Genomic DNA, 12,417 nt, shown 5'->3' on the forward strand with positions numbered 1-12,417 from the left:
AGGGTAATGCTCGAACAAATAGTCAAAGTGGAGCCACAACTGTTTGGAGCACTGGTCCAGCAGACATCCATAGTCCAGAAGAACTCCTTATGGCACAGGATAGTCAACAGGGTGAGTGCAGTGGGCAACCATCCACGCACAAGGGAGGTCATTAGGAAGAAGTGAAACAACCTTAGGGGGAAGGTATGGGCCATTGCTTCCAGGCACCAAGTAGCCATCATGAGGACTGGTGGAGGACCCCCACCACCTCCCCCCAGAAATGGCACCTTGGGAGGAGATGGTCCTGGCCATACTACATTCGGAAGGGCTGACGGGAATTGCTACTGGACTGGACACTGGTAAGTCTGCTGTACTCACTGGCCACCATGTCCCTGTGCACAGCATGTACCCCCACCACCTTCTCACCCCCTCAAACCACCCAAATGTGCACAAACCCACTATTGACCCTATACCCAACCATGCATGCCACAGCTCTCCACTGACACCATTCCCTCACAGCCCCACGTATGCCTCACATAGCAGCAAGTACCACAACTACCACAATGCAACACTCCTTACCCTTGCCTGACTGCTACATCCATATCACATCTCTGCAATTGCACGTTAAACCATGTCACTCCCCATCACCAATATGTGGTAGGAATGCACATCAGTACATGGCAATGACAGTAGCAAGACAAATGTAAACTGTACTTCAAAATAGGGCCATTGCAACCTTCCACTGACGGGAACACAAGCAGTGGACTGGAAACTGTCAATGCCATTACTGCCCTGCAAATACAGCAAATGACGGCATGCAACCATTTGTGTCACCTCTACAATACCATCATCTGACACACTACCTTTCATCCCACAGGTCTCCCAGGTACTGACACACAGCAGAGGAGCCCAGTGACAGGAAGCCCAGGCCTGGATGCAGCACCAATAGGGGAGGATTCCCCTGCAAGTCTGGATTCGGACAACGAACCTGGCCGATCAGGCATGAGTGGTCAGTCCACCACCACCAGCCTCACCCTGCCCACAATTCAAACCAGCTCCCCTGTGGCAGCCAGTGCACAACAGAGCCCATCTTCTCATGCCTGCGTCCCAAGGTCACATCAATCATCAGTGTGTCCCACAGGACAGGGGCAGGAGTCAAGGGTTCAAACCCAAGACAATGATGGTCCTGGTGTCAGTCGGTGGGGGCACACTGCACCAGAAGCACAAGCACAGGGGGCAAGGGCCAGTGGGAGGCCAATTGTGGGACAAGAGACGAGGTAGGTACAGGATACGACTGGCCAGGAGGCTGTCTCCAGAGTCCTGGGAGCCTACCAGCAAACCCACGACCAGTTGGGCCAGATACTCACCACCTTGCAGAACAAACAAAGGCTGCAGGGGGAATACACCAGGGGGGGCAGGCAGCAGTGGTAGGCACATAGTGCCACCATGCCCTCTATATTAGGGGAGTACAAGGAACTCAAGTGCATCATGTGGACATTCTCCACCCAACCGCAGGCCCCATCCAGTAGTCAGTCAACACCACTGCCCTTAACATCAGCACCTGCTACTGGAATGGAGGCATAGCAGGAGGACCCACAAGCCATCAGCACCCCTACCCCTGCAGCTGAGGAACCCCCCCCCAGTAAAAAAGGTCACCCATCTAGACATCCTGCAGGACCTAAGGCCAAGATCAGTCCCCCACCAGGAAGTGATCCCTCTTCTGAAAAGTCATCCTCGTGTGCCTCTGCTACACCCTGTTAGCTGTCCAATACCAAGGTCACATCATTCTGAAGCAAATGGACACAGAATCTATGAACCTAACAGCAGGACCACCCACTCTGATCATCACCTAGAGCACTACCCCACTCCTCTGGACTGTGAATTTCTACGCTAATTAAACACCTATTATCACAAGTCATGTTGTATGTCTCTTTATTGTTTGTATTGTCAAATTTGTTACAGAACAACAACAAAATACACATGTCTACACAACAATAATGACAAAGTTACTGATGTAGTGGGATACTCCAGCAGGTGTGTAAGTACATCCATATTGTTTTAAAATCCACTGTCCCCCATGCCAACAGGCAAATCAGCAAGCAGCCTGCAAACAGAGATGTCACCTGAAGAAGGATACATAAATTGAATGAGGTACAATGTTGTAAGGAATGTAATCCACAGTCATACATCAATAGCAGTTGAACACAAACACAAGATGAGTGTCCCAGCAGCTATGTTACACCACATGTAAGGGTCTGCATTGGCATTCACACACGTGTGGGACAGGAAAGATGAAACATAGGTAACAACCTCAATTGCACAACTCCCTGAGTAGTCAGGAACAAGTACTTGCCACACAGCAGATGACAATGCATGACATGCCTACGCAGCAGGACAAGAATGATAAGTCCCCTTAACATATCCCCAAATAGGTAGCCTGAGGACCCTAAACCTTTAGTACAACTAGAAGGCTGTACCACAATGGCACCAGCATTCTACAAATGTACTTAGCAGCTGTGCATTTCCACTACCTCTCATGGTGAGTCACCTACCCTTCAAGGTCGTTAACCAATATGTAATGCTTTAGTCACCACACATAACTTGATGTATCCAATTACTGGCTACAGATTGGCTTCAGAAGTACATCTCCCATGCACAGATGATATGTAATGCAGACATACCTGTACATCAAGGAAAGTAGTGACAAATCATGTCAGTCCTTTTGTCATGTGCCTCAGCCTCATCAGCCTCCCCCTCAGCATCAGTCAACAGCCACAAACACTGCTCCAGCATTAATGTCCCCCTCCTCCAACAGTGGGATGTGCCTTCTGAGGACCAGATTAAGGAGAATGCAGCATGCAACCATGATCTTGCAGACTTTCTCTAGATTGTACTATAGGGCACCACCAGACACATAAGACAACGAAATCTAGTTTTCAAGAGGCCGAAAGTCCATTCAATCACACGCCTCGTCCGGCCATGTGCATCATTGTACCTGTTCTCCCCTAATGTAGTTGGATGTCTCACAGGTGTCAGGAGCCAGGGAAGGTTGGGGTATCCGGAGTCACCTGTGTGGAAAAGGAAACATGGCCATAGGTAACATTGCTAGGCGGAGTGCTGACTGTGTCATGAGGGGTATAAACATCTGACATGGAGAGCAGTACACATACCTATGAGCCAGGCCCTTTCTCCCTGTAGCTGTGACATCATTGCAGGGACACTGCTGTTCCTCAGGATGTAGGAATCATGTACTGATCCAGGGAACTTAGCGTTCATATGTGTAATGTATTGATCTGCAAGACACACCACTTGTACATTGAGTGAATATGTACTGTGAGGTGTTTGTGGGGTAGTTGTCAGTGTGTTGTTATGGGGTATGTTGGTGTTGTTGTGCGTTGTGCTGTATGTTTAGCACATATCTGCATGGCTTTGTGTGTTTATTGGGTATTTGCCATTGACATATGTTGTGTGTGTGTGTGTGTGTGTGTGTGGCCTTCACTGTGAGTGTGGGGTATGTGTGTTCTTTGTGGGAGTGTATCACTTCCAATTCCCTCCCCTCTATGCTAGGTATACTTACGCTTGTCTTCTACGTCGTTGTCGGTGGTCCTGAAGGTGTATGGCGAGATACAACGCTGGGAAGACTAGAAGTTCATTTTTCATTGCGGCTGCGTTGGCGTCTGGATGCCTGGAGGTGGGTGTTTCCTTTTGTACTTTCTGTTTCTGCCAGGATTTTCATGGCAGTAGGGCCCCACCGGATGTCCTAGTGGAGAGGTTACTCAGAATATGGAGGGCGGGACATTGGCTGCCGCCTGCCTGAAATTGACTTCTACCAGCGGATGATGCTCGTTGGCAGTGGCGGTGCTGGCAGTGAGTTGTCTGCATTGCATTGGGCTCACCACCTTACTCGTTATTTGTTGATCTGCAGCGCCACCCTGCTGGCAGTCACAAGATCGCCATTAGCGTGGTGGTTCAGTTACCGCCAAACTCGGAATGAGCACCTAAGTCTGCAAATTACATGGAGGCCCATTATAAATAATGGTGTGCCTCCTTTTGATGCCTGCTCTGTGCATGCAGTAATAAATTCTGCAAAAAATAGTGCAGTGGAATCTTATAGATTCCACTGCACCATGTTTGCGGTCCCCCCTAATGGGGTACACCCCCTTTGCACACATTATGCCTGGAGCAGACATAGGGGGTCATTACAACATTGGCGGTAAAAGCCGCTTACCGCTGTGCAGAAGACCGCCAACACACCGCCGCGGCCGCGGAATTCCGCCACAGCTATTATGACCCACATCTCGAAATCTGACAAAATTCAGACACCCACACAAGTCCGCCACACCAAAGGACAGTATGAACTGGCGAAAACAAAACCTCCACCGTCACGCCAACAGAAATACGCCCACACTATCACGACACACGAATCCACGCGGCGGTCTTTCAACCGCAGTATTCCATTGGCGGTACACACCGCCGCGCTCAAAATACACACACATATACAAAACACAGCCACATTGGACAATTGGAAATACACATACCTGATACACATACACACACCACTCCCACACACCCAATACAATATAAAACACACACCCACATCACCCACAAACCCCTACGACCACTATTACAGAGAGAAGGCCAGAGAGAGACACCACCATCCACAAACTAGCAGCCACAGGCACTCAACACCATCACCCACACAACTTCCACGCACAAAACACCACACACCACTACATATCACCACACTTATCACCACACACACCACCCCACACATCACCTACACCACCCCATGGCACGGCAAAGACACCCCAGGTTCTCGGAGGAGGAGCTCAGGGTCATGGTGGAGGAAATCGTCCGGGTAGAGCCACAGCTATTTGGAGCACAGGTGCAGCACACCTCAATTGCGAGGAGAATAGTCGACAGGGTCAACGCAGTGGGACAACACCCAAGAAATAGGGACGACATCAGGAAGAGGTGGAATGACCTACGGTGGAAGGTGCGTTCCGTGGTCTCAAGACACCACCAGGCGGTTCAGCGGACTGGCGGCGGACCACTACCTCCTCACCCACAACTAACAACATGGGAGGAGCAGGTCTTGGCGATTGTGCATCCTGAGGGCCTCGCAGGAGTCGGTGGAGGAATGGACTCCGGTAAGTCAAAACTTTAACTACCATATCCCCCACCCTACCTGCATGCTATCACATACCCCCACCCTCGCCCCCACCCCTATCACTCCAACTCCTCACAAATGTGCCAATATCACAAACCACACATCCCAACACCAAGCCCTGCATGCAACACCAACGCATGGACACCCATCACTGAAGCATACCCACTGCACATACCCAAACACCCTCCTAAACCAGCATCACACAAGCCCCCACACAGGAATGCAATCAATGGGTTACACTGTCACCCACCCATTGCACACCATGACACACACAGATGCAATAATCATGCTTTTACACCCCTGCAGGACCACTACCCAATGTCACCAGACAGGAGGGTCCAGGCATCTCCACCCCACCCACAGAAGAGGCCCACAGTGATGACAGCAGCTCTGTCCAACTGGATCTAGATGACCAGCCCGGACCATCGTGGGCCTCGTGACAGTCGGTTCCCCTCACACATGCACAGGCCACCACAGACCTACCCCCCTCTGGTAACACCAGCAGAGCACCCACCCAGCGGACCCATACCTCCGTCCCCAGGACACGTCAATCAGCTGTGTGTCCACCATTACAGGGAGCCCAGGACAACCCACCACCCCAACAACAACAGGGACCTGGGGGCAGTGGTAGTGGGCACACGGTCCAGGGGTCGGAGACCCAGGAACAAAGGGGAACTGGGAGGGCTGCTGTGCGACAGGGGGCGGACAGGCCAAGGGAACCCACTCTTCACGAGGCCCTCTCCTCCATCATGGGAGCATACCACCACTCCCAGGAGACGATGGCAGCGGTCCTGGCTAAGTTTCAGGAGACCCAGCGCATGCAGGAGGAACAGTATTTGGGGTTCAGGGAGGAACTCAGAAACATCAGCTCCGCCCTGGGCACCATCATAGGGGTGCTGAAGGAAATACTCAACACCAGGAGGGACACTGTGGCGCTCCAAGGGGCCCCTGACACTAGCATGGACGATGGACTGCCCACCACCTCTGCCGGCGCTAGTGGACAGGAGGAACCGCCACAGGACCACCACACAAGCACCCCACCCCCTGCAGATGGAGAACCACCCCGCAAGCGGTCCCTGAGATCCAGGAACAGGACAGAGCACGATGCCAAGACCCCCGCCAAGAAATGAAACCACTCTGATTGTCATCCTACTGTCCCACTTTCTCACCCTGCCCATATTGGAACTGCCCCAGCTCCACTTCCCATGCCCATATGGGCAGTGCACCTATGAGACAAATAGACTGACTCTGCCATTGACACTCCTCCGCCATCACCCCTCACCATTTAACTTCACCCTCTAATTTTTTGTATTTAAATAAACACACCTAAAGCACCAAACGATCTGGAGTCTGTCTGTGATTTTGAAATAGTGTATTTGCAATGACAGTGACAAAATTTCCAGGAATTAGTAATGTCAACATACCTATGTCACGCAGCTCTAGTCCATGAGGAATCTAAGCAGATGACACACGTTGGGACGCACATCTGTGAAACCGTAAGGGAAAGTGACAACTCAGTGACAATACACTGGGTGAAAACGACAGACAGGATAGAGGTAGAAGTGTAAAAGTACTTGTAGTAGGCAGGAATGTATTCTCACCTGTGTTTCACTGGAAATATTGCTGGATGACTGAGTCCCTGTTGTCAATGTCTTCTTCCTCTGCTTCCTCCTCATCACTGTCCACAGGCTCCACAGCTGCCACAACACCGCCATCTGGACCATCCTCCTGCAGAAAAGCCACCTGTCATCACAAAGCCAAGTTATGAAGCATACAGCAGGCCACGATGATCTGGCACACCTTCTTTGATGAGTAGAATAGCGATCCACCTGTCATATGGAGGCACCTAAACCTGGACTTCAGGAGGCTGAAGGTGCGTTCGATTACCCTCCTAGTCCGCCCATGGGCCTTATTGTAGCGTTCCTCTGCCCTGCTCCTGGGATTCCTCACTGGGGTCAGTAGCCATGACAGGTTGGGGTAACCAGAGTCACCTAATATCCACACCTTTGTAATGCCTTTGTAGTTGACCCATCACATAAGGGATGCTGCTATTCCGCATGATGTAGGCGTCATGCACTGAGCCAGGGAGCATGGCATTCACATGGGAGATGTACTGGTCGGCCAAACATACCATCTGTACATTCATCGAATGATAACTCTTCCGGTTCCTGTACACCTGTTCACTCCTGTGGAGGGGGACCAAAGCCACATGGGTCCCATCAATGCACCTATGATGTTGGGGATATGTCCAAGGGCATAGAAATCACCTTTCACTGTAGGCAAGCCCTCCACCTGAGGGAACACGATGTAGCTGCGCATGTGTTTCAGCAGGGCAGACAACACTCTGGACAATACGTTGGAAAACATAGGCTGGGACATCCCTGATGCCATGGCCACAGTTGTTTGAAATGACCCACTTGCAAGGAAATGGAGCACTGACAGCACCTGCACTTGAGGGGGGATTCCTGCGGGATGGCGGATTGCTGACATCAGTAATGGCTCCAACTGCGTACACAGTTTCTGGATTGTGGCACGGTCAAACCTGTAGGTGATTATCACATTTCTTTCCTCCATTGTCGACAGGTCCACCAGCGGTTGGTACACCGGAGGATTCCGCCATCTCCTCACATGTCCCAGCGGACGGTGCCTATGAAGGACAACAGCGAGCACAGAGTCAAACAACTCAGAGGTATGTACCCACAGTCTACACAGAACACAATTCATACACAAAATCTGTCCTGTATGTGTGTTGAGAGTAGGCCTAGGTATGTGTGACGCAATTGGTAATTAGGCCATGTGGGCCTCTGAAATGGCGGCTGCCTGACCTCTAAAGCGGGACAATGGGATGTGAGGTAACTGCGCTGGCGTTGTACACCGTCGTGGTAGGCGGTCGAAAACTGCGGCGCAATGCTCATTGGTTAACATTGGACCCTATGGATCCCAGGAGCCAATGACGATGTACGCAGGCGGTGATGGTATGCACCTCCGTGGACGTGACCGCCATTTTCTATCTGTTGAATCACTTGATACCTGATCTTCGACAGGAGAGGACCTACACTGCAAGTGCTGCTGTGACCTCGGTCTGGAAGAGACAATGGCTCGTGCGTCTGGGGAAAGGGCCCCTGCCTTCACATCGGAGGAGTTGGAGAAGCTAGTCGACGGGGTCCTCCCCCAGTACACGCTACTCTACGGTCCTCCAGATCAACAGGTAAGTACACAGCATGTTGTATGGGCTATGCCTGTGTGGAGAGGGCTGGTTGTAAGAAGGAAGGGGGCAGAGTCCTGCGTGCATGAAAGACGGTGGGTGCATGTGCCACATGGCAAGGGTAGGGATGAGGGCCAATCACTTTGACGATGCAGTTGGTAATGACTTCTCTTCTTCCCCTGTAAATTTCATGTAGGTCAGCGCCCACCAGAAGAAGGATATTTGGCGTGCTATCGCCAAGGACGTCCGGACCCTGGGGGTCCACCACAGACGGAGCACCCAGTGCCGGAAGAGATGGGAGGGCATTCGCCGTGGGAGCAAGAAGACGGCGGAGGCTCAGCTGGGGATGGCCTCCCAACGTGGGAGGGGTGCCTGTCGAACCATGACCCCCCTGATGTTACGGATCCTGGCGGTGGCCTACCCTGAGTTGGATGGGCGCTTGAGGGCATCACAGCAGACACAAGGGGGTGAGTACACTCTCATTCAGCTGACTTTGCGCGCAGTGGAGGTGTCTGGGTGGGGGAGGAGGGCTGTGGGTTTCCCTAGGCCAGGGCGAGTTCCGTAGGCTAGGCCCCTTCGTAAGGCGTGGCCCTGTGGGTCCCCACCCCACCTCTGTAGAGTGCCAAGTACAGCTATTCATGCCCCTGTCTCATCTATGTGTGCAGATGTCGTCCATAGCTTTGTAGGCCATTTCCCAGGAAGTGCACTGTAGAGCCCAAGTGTGCGGCGTAGTGCAGGGGGCTTCTGTGTCTGTCGTGTCCACCAACGGTAGCGGTAAGCCATGCACTCAACCTGCCTTTCTTCTGTTCCCCCCCCCCCTTTTTTTGCGGTCTCCCTGTTCTTGTGTGCATTAGCATCATCAGGCGGAGGAGCTGTGGCACCAGAGCACGAGGGAGCAGCATCCCACATGGCCATGGAGGCCCACACTACGGACTCGGAATACACCAGTGGGACGGAGGGCGAGGGGAGCACCACGGCGGTCACAGGATCTGCAACCAGCGACACGGACTCGTCCTCCGATGGGAGCTCCCTTGTGGTGGCGGCAACATCTGTGCCCCCACTTCAACAGGTACAGCCGCCACCCCCCCTACCAGCACCGCCCTCCCAGCAGCCCCTCAGCCTTCGCCCCGTGCCCGCTCACCCAGGAGGGTGGGCATCTCCTTCGCCCCAGGCACCTCAGCCTCTGCCCCTGTCACCTCTGCTGCCCTCAGTGAGGAGGCCATTGACCTCCTCAGGTCCCTCACTGTTGGGCAGTCTACCATTTTGAATGCCATCCAGGGTGTAGAAAGGGAGTTGCAACACACAAATGCATTCCTGGAGGGCATTCATTTTGGTCAGGCTGCCCTTCATCGAACCGTTCAAACTCTGGCCTCAGCACTGATGGCAGCCATTGTCCCTGTGTCTAGCCTCCCCCCTCCAACTTCCTCCACCCAGACCCAATCCCCTGTACCTCTGCCTATCCCAAGCACACCATCAGACCAGCCTGCACACACCTCACCACACAAGGGAAGCTCAGGCAAACATAAGCACCACACATCCCACAGGCACTCACACAAGCATCACACACATACAGACAGACCAACATCCACTGCCTCCACTGTGTCCCCCTCCTCGTCGTCTCCCTCCTCCCTCACAGTCTTGTCTACACTCACACCTGCATGCACTACCACTACAGCCACTACGTCCCGCACCAGCACACCCACCACCACACCCTGCTCACGTGCACTCACCACCCCCACTACTATTCACACGTCCCCTGTGTCCTCTCCCAGTGTGTCTGTGACGCCCCCTCCCAAGATACACAAACGCAGCCACACACCCACCCAACAGCCACCTACATCACGACAGCCTCCAGCGCATGCACCTGCACCCAAATCCACAAAACGTACACCTCCTACAACCACCACCTCTTCCTCCACTCCCAAACACCCTCCAGCTACCCGTCCCAGTGTCTCCAAACAACTTTTCATGTCCACCCTTAACCTATTTCCCACCACCCCCCGTCCAACTCATAGGTCCCGTACTAGCACCTCAGCCACAAGATCACCGGGACCAGTGGTGCCTCTTGTGACAGGTATGTGGGGTGCACCGGCCACCAGGCCAGCCAGTGTAACACGGAGCCAGAGCACAGCCAGTCCCCCCCCTGTCAAGCACCAGAAGTTGGTCAGTGCCCGGCGAGAGAGGGAGAAGACTCCAGCCACCCAAGCCGCTCGCAGGGGTCCCGGGGGGGAGTGTGGACTCAGCTGTGACTCCTCCCAAGGTGGGGAAGGGGCAGAAGAAAGGCGCAAAGTCTGGGAGGAGCAGCACGGCGGAGAAGACCGTCATCATCCCCGCTGGCCAGGAGGCCACCGCCAGCCCCATCGTCGCTGCCCAGGAGGCCACCGCCAGCCCCATCGTCGCTGCCCAGGAGGCCACCGCCAGTCCCCTCGTCACTGTACAGGAGGCCACCGCCAGTTCCCTCGTCGCTGTACAGGTGGACCCCGCCAGCCACAGCCCAGCTACCCAGGAGGGCCCCGCCAGCCACAGCCCAGCTGCCCAGGAGGGCCCCACCAGCCACAGCCCAGCTGTCCAGGAGGACCCCTCCAGCCACAGCCGAGCTGCCCAGGAGGGCCCCGCCAGCCACAGCCCAGGTGTCCAGGAGGACCCCGCCAGCCACAGCCCAGCTGCCCAGGAGGGCCCCGCCAGTCACAGCCCAGCTGGGCAATGAATGACCGCCAAGTCAAGCATCGCTGAACAGGGCAAGCACCGCTGAACAGGGCAGGCACCGCTGAACAGGGCATGGACCGCCAACTCAAGCACCGCTGAACAGGGCAAGCACCGCTGAACAGGGCAAGGACCGCCAACTCAAGCACCATTAGCCCATGAGCGGCAGGGGCAGTGACGCAACAGGGACCGTCACAGGGTGAGTGATGCACTCTGGGCACCAGTCCCCCACCAGAACCAGTGGAGACATGCATCCACTCCGTCTGTCCTGCACACAATGAAGCACTCTGGGCACCAGTCCCCCTCCAGAACCAGTGGAGACATGCATCCACTCAGTCTGTCCTGCACAGGATGAAGCACTCTGGGAACCAGTCCCCCTCCAGAACCAGTGGAGACATGCATCCACTCAGTCTGTCCTGCACAGGATGAAGCACTCTGGGCACCAGTCCCCCTCCAGAACCAGTGGAGACATGCATCCACTCAGTCTGGCCTGCACAGGATGAAGCACTCTGGGCACCAGTCCCCCTCCAGAACCAGTGGAGACTGTTATCCACTTGAGAGACTGTGGCTTTGGACTCCCCAGGATAAAGCAGTGGGCAAACCACCCACTGAAGAGACTTGAGAGACTGTGGCTTTGCACGCCCCAGGATAAGGCAGTGGGCAAACCACCCACTGGAGAGACATGAGAGACTGATGCTTTGCACTTCCCAGGATAAGGCAGTGGGCAAACCACCCACTGGAGAGACTTGAGAGACTGTGGCTTTGCACTCCCCAGGATAAGGCAGTGAGCAAACCACCCACTGGAGAGACTTGAGAGACTGTGGCTTTGCACTCCCCAGGATACATCAATGGGCATGGAGCCCCCTCGTGGATCTGGCGTCGTGAACTCATCCGGCTGAGGTGCCCCCCCTTCCCTTCCCCCTGAGGTGCCTGTTGTATTTCTATCTGATGCCCCTGCAGTGTTCTCTCCGTCATGTTCGGGTATCTTGTGTGGACCTCGCCCATGCATTTTGGGCCCAGTGTTCCACGGACTATGAATGGTATATTACCTGGACTACTATTCGTGGTGTATATTTTGTTAATAGTGTATATATGTATATTTTTGCTTACTCTATTTAGATAATATACAATGGATACACTCATTTCCTTTTGTCTTTACATTCTTCCGGGGGGCTTGGGGGATGTTACTGTAATGTTTGGACATGCTGTATTAGTGTGTGTGTTGTAGTGGGTGAGGGTGGGGGGGGTGTTGCGTGTGTGTGTCCCTGTTTTTGCCTCCCCGCTCCCCTATGTCGTAGGTGCAGTACTCACCGTGGTCTTCGCCGCCGGCGTTGGTGCTCCTGGTACAGGAGCAGGAAGA

This window comes from Pleurodeles waltl, chromosome 3_1 (assembly GCF_031143425.1).
Source record: "Pleurodeles waltl isolate 20211129_DDA chromosome 3_1, aPleWal1.hap1.20221129, whole genome shotgun sequence".
Taxonomy (NCBI): domain Eukaryota; kingdom Metazoa; phylum Chordata; class Amphibia; order Caudata; family Salamandridae; genus Pleurodeles; species Pleurodeles waltl.